At 46.6% G+C, this 10,408-nt stretch overlaps 1 pseudogene; it reads right to left on the bottom strand.

The window, feature by feature from the left end:
* Nucleotides 1-9,074: 9,074 nt before the first annotated feature.
* Nucleotides 9,075-9,833, bottom strand: LOC112611322 (annotated as a pseudogene).
* Nucleotides 9,834-10,408: the final 575 nt, after the last annotated feature.

The following is a 10,408-nucleotide window of genomic DNA, read 5'->3' on the forward strand; positions in this document are numbered from 1 at the left end:
GTTTTGTGGATGGTTGGCAGGTTGCCACAAAGAGAAGAGACGGCCTAGACTAGGGCAGTGCCTGAGGACATGGTGAGACATAGAAGAACTAGAAGCATATTTACGTAACTTGGTTTCTAATACCATTCTCAATAAAAGGAACCAAGGCTCCTTAGAAACATTAGGGGCATTCCTGCCTCCTGGGGCAGGAAATGAAGGAAATACACACCAAAATGAGCCTGGTGCATCTTGTAGTGCCAGAAAGTAAGGAAGTGCTACAAATACACACACACACACACACACACGCACACACACACAGATGGGAATATGTCCAGGGAGCATGGGAGCCAACTGAAAGAGTGTCCAATGACCAAAGCTGGAACAATTTGAACAATAAAATAAAGTAGGATTGGATTATAATGCAAAGTATAAAATAAATATCCAGGAATCCATGCTAATATAAATAAATGATTGCCTAAGTTAATAAATGAGGGGAAAGAGATAAATTTCCTGTGCAGAAGAACTCCAAATAAATTATGTAGATTCCCAGTCCTCATAATTCCCACTCCTTAAGTGTGAGCTACACATAGTGACTTCCTTCCAAACAATACAGAATGGAAAAGCAGAAACCCCAGTAACTTTACAGTGGAGAAACCTGACAAATTCCACTTCCGCCAGGTCAAGGTCAACATCAATAGTAATAAATTGTGTCATTAGTATGTGCCCTTGATAGCATGATGAAGTCTATTCAAAGAGGTAAGATTTCATTCATTCATAACATTTAATGCATATAAGCTATTCATTCGTGTGAAAAATATTCAGAGCCTTTGTACCAGGCACTGGTCTAAATGCTGAGGATTCATCTACCGGAGGGAGACAGACAATAAACAAGGAAATAGACTTGTATTTCTGCAGGTGTAAGTGCTGTGAAGAAAAGAAAAGCAGGATAGGAATGTCAGGAGGGTAGGAAAGTTACGTTACAAGGGGTAGGCTGTGAGGCCTCTCTGATAAGGAATATTAGAGCAGGAATCTTAAGGAATCATGGGTCAGCCTTGCAGTTGCTGAGGGAAGGACATTGCAGGCAGAGACCTGCATGGTTGCAACCTCCAGGATGCCCCCAGTGATCCCCATCTCCCGTTATTTGCACCCTCGTGTGGCACCTCCCCCTCTGAATCAGGGTAGCTCTGTGTGACCGACCAAATGAATCAGGAGTGATGGTGTGTGACCTCGGAGGCTAAGTCATAAAAGGCATTACAGCATCCACCTGGCTCCCTGGACACTTTCGCTCTGAGGAAATCCAACCTTCATGCCCTCAAGATGTCCTACTGCAAACCCACGGAGAGCTCCGTGTGCCTAGGAACTGGGGCGCTGGCCAACAGCCAGCACTAACTTGCCAGCCACATGAGGGGGTCCCCTCAGAAGTAGAGTCCCCCTCCTAGCCAAGCCTCAGATGACTTGGCTGCTGCTAACGTCTGTCTGCAACCTCATGAAAGGCCATGAGCCAGGACCACCCTACCTAGCTGATTCTGGATTCCCATCCCACAGAAACCATGAGAGATCATAGATGATTCTTACTGTTTAAAGTCACTAAATTTTGGGGTGATCTGTTATGCAGCCTTAGATAACGGAAACCTCCAGCAGGTACAAAGACCCTAGGCAGTAGTATGCTTGTGGTAGTCAGAGATCCATAGAGCAGGGCTAGAGGCCAGTGTGGCTGGAGCCCAGTGAGGGTATAGAATGGAAGGAGCCACAGTGAGGATAAGGGAGTGACTCTGTGTGACACGGCAAACGGCAGCGGGTTTGAGCTGATCAGAGGAGCATGGTCAGATAGATAGATAGACAGATAGATATTATATATATAATACAGATAGATATCATTTATTTATTTGAGACAGAGTCTCACTCTGTTGCCCAGGCTGAAGTGTGGTGGTGCAATCGAGGCTCACAGTAGCCTCAATCTCCCAGTTTCAAGCAATTCTCCTGCCTCATCCCCCAGAACAGCTGAGACTACAGGTGTGTGCCACCACACTCAGCTAATTTTTATTTTACTTTTTGTAGAAATGAGGTCCCACTATGTTGTTCAGACTGGTCTTGAATTCCTGGTCTCAAGTGATCTTCCCACCTTGGTCTCCCAAAGTGCTGGGATTACAGGCATGAACTACTTACTTTACCAGGCTCTCTCTCTCTATATATATATATGTGTGTGTGTGTGTGTGTGTGTGTGCATGTGTGCACACATGTATTTAAATATATACTGAGCTCATGCTGGGATTACAGGCAGGAGCCACTGTACCAGGCCATATATGTGTGTGTGTGTATGTGTGTGTGTATTTAAATATATACTGAGCTCATGCTGGGATTACAGGCATGAACCACTGCACCAGGCCGTGTGTGTGTGTGTGTGTGTGTGTGTGTGTGTGTGTGTGTATTTAGAGACAGTCTTGCTCTGTTGCCCAGACTGGAATGCAGTGGTGCAATCACAGCTCACTATAACCTCGAACTCCTGGGTTCAAGTGATCTTCCCACCTCAGCCTACAAGTGTACATCAGCTAATATATATATTTTTTTAATTGTAGAGACAGGGTCTTGCTATGTTGCCCTGTCTAGAATACAGTAACTATTCACAGGCACGATTATGGGGCACTGCAGTCTTGAACTGCTGGGCTCAAGAGATCCTCCCTCCTCACCGTCCCAAAGCCCTGGGATTACAGGTGTGAACCCCCGTGCCTGGCTATCTCATTTATGTTTTGACAGGATCTGTCCCTGGAAGCACTGGGAATAGGCAGCAGCAGGGTGAGGGTGGAAGCAAGAGGAGCAATCAGGATGCTTCCATGGTGTCCCAAGCAAGAGCTGAGGGTAGTCTGCACCAGGATGCAGAAACAGGCAGTGAGGTGGGGTATGAGAGAGTCAAGAATGACTCCAACGTGTTTGGCCTGAACAGCTGTAACAGTGGAGTTGCCACTGAAGGAAATGGTTAATTGGAAAAAACCAAAAGTTTGTTTTGTGACTTGACTGACTAAATGGGAGGAGAACAAAGATGATGCCGCAGGAGAAGTCAGGAACAGCATCTAGATTCCTGAAGGAGAAAGGGATCTGCTTCTGGCCTTGGCAGAGGTGGATTTTCCTCACAGCTGTGTTCTTGATCCTTTGGAACATGGGACAACTGTTGGGGTCCCTGAGGCTGCTGTAGTCACATGCCTTCTTCCACTGGAGATACTTTCTTTACCTTCCGGTCTCTTTATTTTGGTGCCTCAGGGAACACAGGCCAGGACAGCCCTGGAAATGAGAAAACTGAAGGGTCAATGCCTCATCGCAAGTGACAGCCATGATCGAGAACACAGGGCTGTCATATCTTCCATTTTGTCAAGAAGGACTAGAAATTCAGATTTTTATGCAAAATCTTCCAGTCTTTAAATACTGTCATGCAATTCAATTTTTTTTTTTTTTTTTTCTGAGGCAGGGTCTCTCTCTGTTGCCCAGGCTGGAGTGCAGTGCCATAATCTTGGCTCCCTGCAGCCTCAACTGCCCCAGCTCAAGTGACTCTTCCACCTCGGCTCCCAGGTAGCTAGGGCCACAGGTGTGCATCACCACACCCGGCTACTTTTTTTTTTTATTATTTGTAGAGACCAAGTCTTGCGATGTTGCCCAGGCTAGTCTTGAACTCCTGGGCTCAGCCTCCCAAAGTGCTGGGATTGCAGGTGTGAGTCACCAATTCAATTTTGTTTAAAAAAATTATATAGACCACAAAACATAACAGTGGCCTGGAGGTGGCCTGAAGGCCACCACTGTGCAATCACGGCTTTAGATCACAAGCTTGTGGTCCTTTCTGACTCACTCTCCCTGCCTGTGAAGTGGCGTTGAATATCTCACACATCTGCTGGGAGGCAGAAGAATTAGATTAGATTGTGTGAGGGATAAGGCTTATCAACTCCAGGATCCACCAAAGCAGAGTGGCATTACTGCTGTGGGTTATTAAAACCATCAAGCCTGTGATGCAATATCCCTTAATTAATCTTTGTTGACACCGCCAACAGCGCAAGTCTCCACCTTGGAGTGCAATTCAGTTACTCACGTTACTCAGTTATTTAGCTAAAACCCACTTACTTATTTCCCACAGCACCTAACAGTGCCTGACTCGTAATAGATAATCTAAAAGTAGTTGCTGTAGGTGACGTTAGTCATTTATTCACTCATTAATTCCATTAGGATTTTTTTTCCTTTGGTACCAATTATGTGCCTATTGTTGCCTGGGGGCACTATGGAAAATACCCAACCTCAATCGCACCCAGGTGACCATCCAGGTGTGAAGAACACATGGACCCTTGAGCACTCAGTGGAAAGAAGACTGTCACTGCCAAGGAAGCAAATCCAGGCATCCGGGCTTGCCTGGAACTGAGGAGTCTCTCAGAATGTGGGACTTCAAGTGCTAGAACCAGACAGTCCAAAGTAAAGCAGGATTGCTGGTCACCCTGAGTAGAATAACTACTAGTTACAAACATAGACTCAAAACCAGACAGTGCGCAGTTACCTCTTTCCCACTGTCCTGGCTGTGTGAGCTTAGACATAAAGTTACTTAACCTGTCCAAGCCTTTGTGTTCTTAGTTATAAAATGAGAATCTATCTTGTGAAGTGGTTTGAAGTCTTAAATGAGAAAATACTCACTATAAACACTCAATAAACGGCAGCCACCATCATCGGCATGATTCCTGGTAAAGGGGGAAAACTGTGGTTCTCCGACATTCCCAACACACTGTGTTTGTCCTTTTGTGGCGGGATCCTCAAGACCCAGCCGCTGCTCTCATGGTAGGAACTCTATGGCCTACTCCTCTTGGGGAGGACAAGTCTGATCTGTTTTCTGAGGCTGAACACAGCGTGAAGGAGGTCTTAGAACATTTTAATCAATTAAAGAGCTGAAAGAAGTCAGACACAATGGCAAGCAGCTATCTGGGTAATAACAAAATCCATACACAATCAAGATATCCCACCTTCACAGCAGGGATGTCTGGAGAGGCTGCAGAGTCCCCCCTTCTGCCCTCTATATTCCAAATGGGTTGTAGGCAGCACATACAAGACAATAGGCAACATTTTGACCCCCTTAAATTAAAAACCAAAGACATAACAATCCATTGAGAACAGTCAGAGTGCCCCGCCCTGGCAGCTGCTGCATCCTCATCCCACACTCCTGAGATATTGTGGTTCTCTGCTTCTCACTGTTCTCTGGCACCACACCTGGCTGTGGTCCTATCCCCATCATGTGCCACCCCATCCTTAACAACTATAACCTTTCTTGACGTTTTGTTTTTCTTTGAGACAGAGTCTCACCCTGTCACACAGGCTAGAGTGCAGTGATGCAATCTTCGTTCACTGAAACCTCTGCTTCCTGGGCTCAAGTGATCCTCCCACCTCAGTCTCCTGAGTAGCTGGGATCACAAGCGTGCACCACCACACCCAGATATTTTTTTTGTATTTTTTGGAGAGAAAGGGTTTCACCATGTTGCTCAGGCTGATCTCAAACTCCTGGGCTCAAGCAATTCACCCACCTTGACCTCCCAAAGTGCTAAGATTATAGGCGTGAGCCACCACACCCAGGCTCTTGAGTGACTTTTTAAAAATAAATATAATACAGCTGTATTATAATATCTTATTGTATTTTACCTTATTGATATATATTTTAAAATATTTGAAATTTTAAAATATTGATTTTAAAAATAAATATAATGCAGCTGTATTATATCAAATATGCAAAAACAAGATTGTAAAAATTACCTTTAAAATTCTTCCAACTAGGAATAAACATCAAAAGAACTTGATGTCTACCCTTCTAGAAGCATATCAATCAATAGATAGATACATAGATACATACATACATACATATTTACATGTATACACACATACATACTGTGATGGTTAACATTGAGTGTCTGCTTGATTGGACTGAAGGATGCAAAGTTTTGTTCCTGGGTATGTCTGTGAGGGTGTTGCCAAAGGAGATTAACAGTTGAGTCAGTGGACTGGGAGAGGCAGACACACCCTCAATCTAGATGGGTACCATCTAATCAGCTGCCAGCGTGGCCAGAATAAAAGCGGGCAGAAGAACATGGAAAGGCTAAACTGGTTTAGTCTTCTGACCTCCGTCTTTCTCCCATGCTGTATACTTCCTGTCCCTGAACATTGGACCCCAGGTTCTTCAGCTTTAGGATTCAGACTGGCTTCCTTGCTCCTCATCTTGCAGATGGCCTATTGTGGGACCTCACCTTGTGATCATGTGAGTCAATACTCCTTAATACACTCTCCTTCATATATTCATCTATCCTATTAGTTCTATCCCTCTAGAGAACCCTAATACACACACACATATACTTATATACATACATACACTATGGTATCCATTCCTCCCTTCTTCCTTACTAACAAAACCTCAGTTGTACTCCCCCAAAATTCTGATTTTCCAAGTTTCCCTCATAGCTAGGGATGGCCAAGAGATGTGATCTGAACCCAGAGTCCTAGGCATTCATTTGCTGAAGATTTCTCAGAAAGATTTTCTTTTCCTGATACAAGTGCTTCCCCTTCCTTCTTGTTTTTTCCTTTTTGTTTCCCCAACTGGAATATTTAAACAATGTATGCTTTTTGGAAATGCTAAGGCTGGATTCAACGATGACAAACTTCCTGAACTTGAAACTTTGCACACATCCATAATGATTTAATAGAATAAGTTTCTAGAAATGGAAATTGCCAGGACAAAAGACATGCATCATTTTTTCATATTTTTGATTGCAAAATACTGTCGGGAGTTGAGTAGCAATTGAGATTCCCATCAGGAGAATGTAAGCCCTTCCCTTACCCTTAAAAATTTAGCCCTGCCCCGTTTGCTAGTTTAACGGAGAGAAATTGTATCGCAGAGATTACATTTCTGGTAGTGTGGCAGACTAGGAAACGTAGAAATCTTTCTGCTCTAAAAACACCTAGAAGTGGTGGAGAGAAGATAATGAACAGGCTTTCAAACGCACTGAGCTTTGCTACAGAAAGGGAAATCCTGCAGCCAAAAGGAAAGCAAAGCAAACTGAAACCAAAGAAGTAGGAGATCCTGGAGCAGCTGCACTGGATGCAGGGGAGGTGGAAGGGGAGAGGTGCCAATCTTGATACCCAAGAAGCTTTGGATGTAGTGGCCACCAGCAGGGACAGGAGCTGAGGCCTGGGCCTAGGGCACGCATGCGTCGGAGCTGTGTCAGAATCCTGCATAGAGCCAAGACCTTCCGAGGCTCCCACTCTAGAGAAAAATGTGACAGAACAAACAATCTGCTCACTTGCAAAGAGAGATAATGAAATGGCTTATCTAGCTTGTCCAGGGCTCTAGATAGAAAACAAATCTGCCCTGATCATTCATGAGGGCTCTGCCTTTATCTAGGCCTGAGATTCAAATATATACGATCTACAGGGTCCATTAAGCTCCCACCTCACCCCAGGTGGCACAGAGACAGGGGAGGTGCTTTAAAGTTTTTTTTTTTTTTTTTAAAGAGTTTAAGAGCTTTTATTTTATTTTATTTGAGATGCAGTCTCACTCTGATGCCCAGGCTGGAGTACAGTGGTGCAGTCTCAGCTCACTGCAACCTCCCCTTCCTGGGTTCAAGTGATTCTCCTGCTTCAGCCTCCTGAGCAGCTGGGATTACAGGCACCTGCCACCACATCCAGTTAAGTTTTCTATTTTTAGTGGAGATGAGGTTTCACCATGCTGTCCAGGCTGGTCTCAAACTCCTGACCTCAAGTGATCCACCCACCTCAGCCTCCTACAGTGCTGGGATTATGAGCGTGAGCCACCACATCCGTCTAGGTTTAGGAGGTTTTAATGCGTAGACTGGAAAAATCACAGGCTGGGTTTGTCTTAAATTCACTGGTCTGTCTCTGACAGGGAAAGAATTTGCCCTTCACCTTGGCCACAGGTGGGAGCCCAGACTCCTCCCTAACAGGGTCTTCTGAATGGAGAGGGGCTTCCCTCGTAGCACAGTGCAGTGACTCCCCAGCCCCAAGGTAAGAAAGCAAGAACGCAAAGCTACAAGCCAGGCCTATGCAAGACAATTTTTTTTTTTTTTTTTTTTTGAGAGTCTTGCTCTATTGCCACGCTGAAGTGCAGTGGTGCGATCTCAGCTCACTGCAACCTCTGCCTCCCGGGTTCAAGCAATTCCCCTGCCTCAGCCTCCCGAGTAGCTGGGACTACAGGCACACACCACCAAGCCTGGCTAATTTTTTGTGTGTATATTTTAGTAGAGATGGGGTTTCATCATGTTGGCCAGGATGGTCTCTATCTCCTGACCTCATGATCCACCTGCCTTGGCCTCCCAAAGTGGTGAGATTACAGGCATGAGCCACCGCGCCCAGCCAAGACACTTTCAAGTGTTGTCTCCATTACCTTCACACAAACCCCGGGAGGGAGGCAGCCCCCTTTTACAGAGGAGCAGCCTGAGGCCCAGGCTCCATCAATTTGACCATCATAAAGCTCACAAGTCACGAAGCTGGGATGAAAATCCAGGTCTTCTGACTTTCACACTGAATTCTTTGAGCCAGCCTCAGCCTCTCACGAGAAGGTCACTCTGAATTTCTTGTGTCATGCTTTGTCCTGGCCTGGGAAAGGGGTCAGCTGAGGGCAGCTGTTTTATAAGGATGAGTTCCTGACAAGGTATTTGCTGCGAAAAAGCAAATGCGACCTTAGCAGTCAGTTCAGGGAGCTCCCCCATTGAATAGAGACTTCCAAGGAAATGATGAGGTGGAAGCATCTGAAGTGCAACAGCGCACCTTCTGCTGATTCCCTCCCACAGAAAGGGCAACGCTCAGGGAAGGTGAGGAAAGCAGGACTCGGCAGGGAGAACAGGATTGGGATCAAAACTGCCACAGCAGGTTGGAAGACAGTTCAACAGATCGAAGGGTATGTTTCCCAGCAACCAGGGAGCCCAGGAGGACCTCTGGCTTCAGTCCAGGGTGTGTTGTTATCTGCTTGCCCAAGAGTGACTTGGAGGCCTTGAATGTGTCCCATGCCAAGCCCCACGGGCACTCATTTCCATAACCATGGCAGCAGCCCCAACTCACTTGGTCAGCTCACTTGGTCACTGCCTATTAGCCCTGTTGGCCTGTGGGTTACGGGGAGAGAGACGCAGGAGCCCCTCCACCTGGACCTCTGGCATCAGGCCTGCCAGAGCCATTCGCACCCACTGCTGTACCAGCCGCGCCTCTTCCACCCCAGCCGCACCCCCAACCACCACACCTGCCGGCAGAGGGCTGCACTAAGATCCCAAGAAGCTGTTCTTGCTGCTTAACAGGCAGCTCAGCAGGAGGGAGGTTGTGCTCTCTGGGAGCCAGGAATAGCAGAGAACACAGATTGTGGACAAAGCAGTGACAGGAGAAGACCTCAGGCTCTCCACAGAGGTTCCAGGAAAAGCCCCAGAGTCGGGCACCACACTCACCTCTGACTGAGCACCCCAGTCCCAGCACTGACTGCTTAGGGTGCTCTTGGGGAGGGGTTAGCACAGGCCCTCCAATGCCCAGCCAGTCCCAGACCATGTTCACTTCCTCAAAGGGCACTTACGTCTGGGCTGTGCTAAAAGGTCCTGGGTTCGTGCCCAGGAAGAGCACTTCCTTGGGGCCCTGGCAGCAGCGAGTCGCAAAGTTGCAATTTGGCTCTTATACAGTACTCCACAGGATCGTGAATGAGGCCTGCAGACCCCAAAAACTGCAGTTGGCTCAGCTCAGCATTGAGCTAAAACAACTCCTCCAGGAAGCCCTCAGCCAACCCTTGAGGGCAGAGCTGGCTCTCTCTGGGTACCTGCAGGCTCATGGAGGGTCCCTAGTGAAAAAGTCTGAGGCATGGCCATGCTGTTATCACCCTACTTTTTTTTTTTTTTGGCAATACATTCCCCATACCGTTAGTGCACAATTCAGCAATTGTTGCCGTATTCCTGTGATTATACAACTATCACCTTTATCTAGTTCCAGAAAATTTTCATCAGCCCCCAAAGAAAGCCCATACCCATTAGTAGTCCCTTCTCTTCCCTCTTCCCCCAGCCACCTTCTGTCTGTGGATTTGACTGTCTATTCTGCACATTTCGTATAATGCAGTCATGCAAAATGCGGCCTCTGTGTCTGGCTTCTTGGGCTCAGCGTAACATTTTCCAGGTTCATCCATGTTGGAACATGGGGCAGTACTTCTTTCCTTTCTTATGGCTGAACAGCATCCCACTGTATGGATAGCACCCCTTCTGTTCATCTATTCATCACTGATGGACAATTGGTTTGTTTCCACTTTGGGCTTTTTTTTTTTTTTTTGAGATGGAGTGTCACTCTGTCGCCTGGGCTGGAGAGCAGTGACATGATCTTGGCTCACTGCAACCACCGCCCCACAGATTCAAGCAATTCTCCTGCCTCAGCCTCCCAAGTAGCTGGG

The sequence above is a fragment of the Theropithecus gelada genome, chromosome 18 (genome assembly GCF_003255815.1).
Source record: "Theropithecus gelada isolate Dixy chromosome 18, Tgel_1.0, whole genome shotgun sequence".
In the NCBI taxonomy this organism is placed as follows: Eukaryota; Metazoa; Chordata; class Mammalia; order Primates; family Cercopithecidae; genus Theropithecus; species Theropithecus gelada.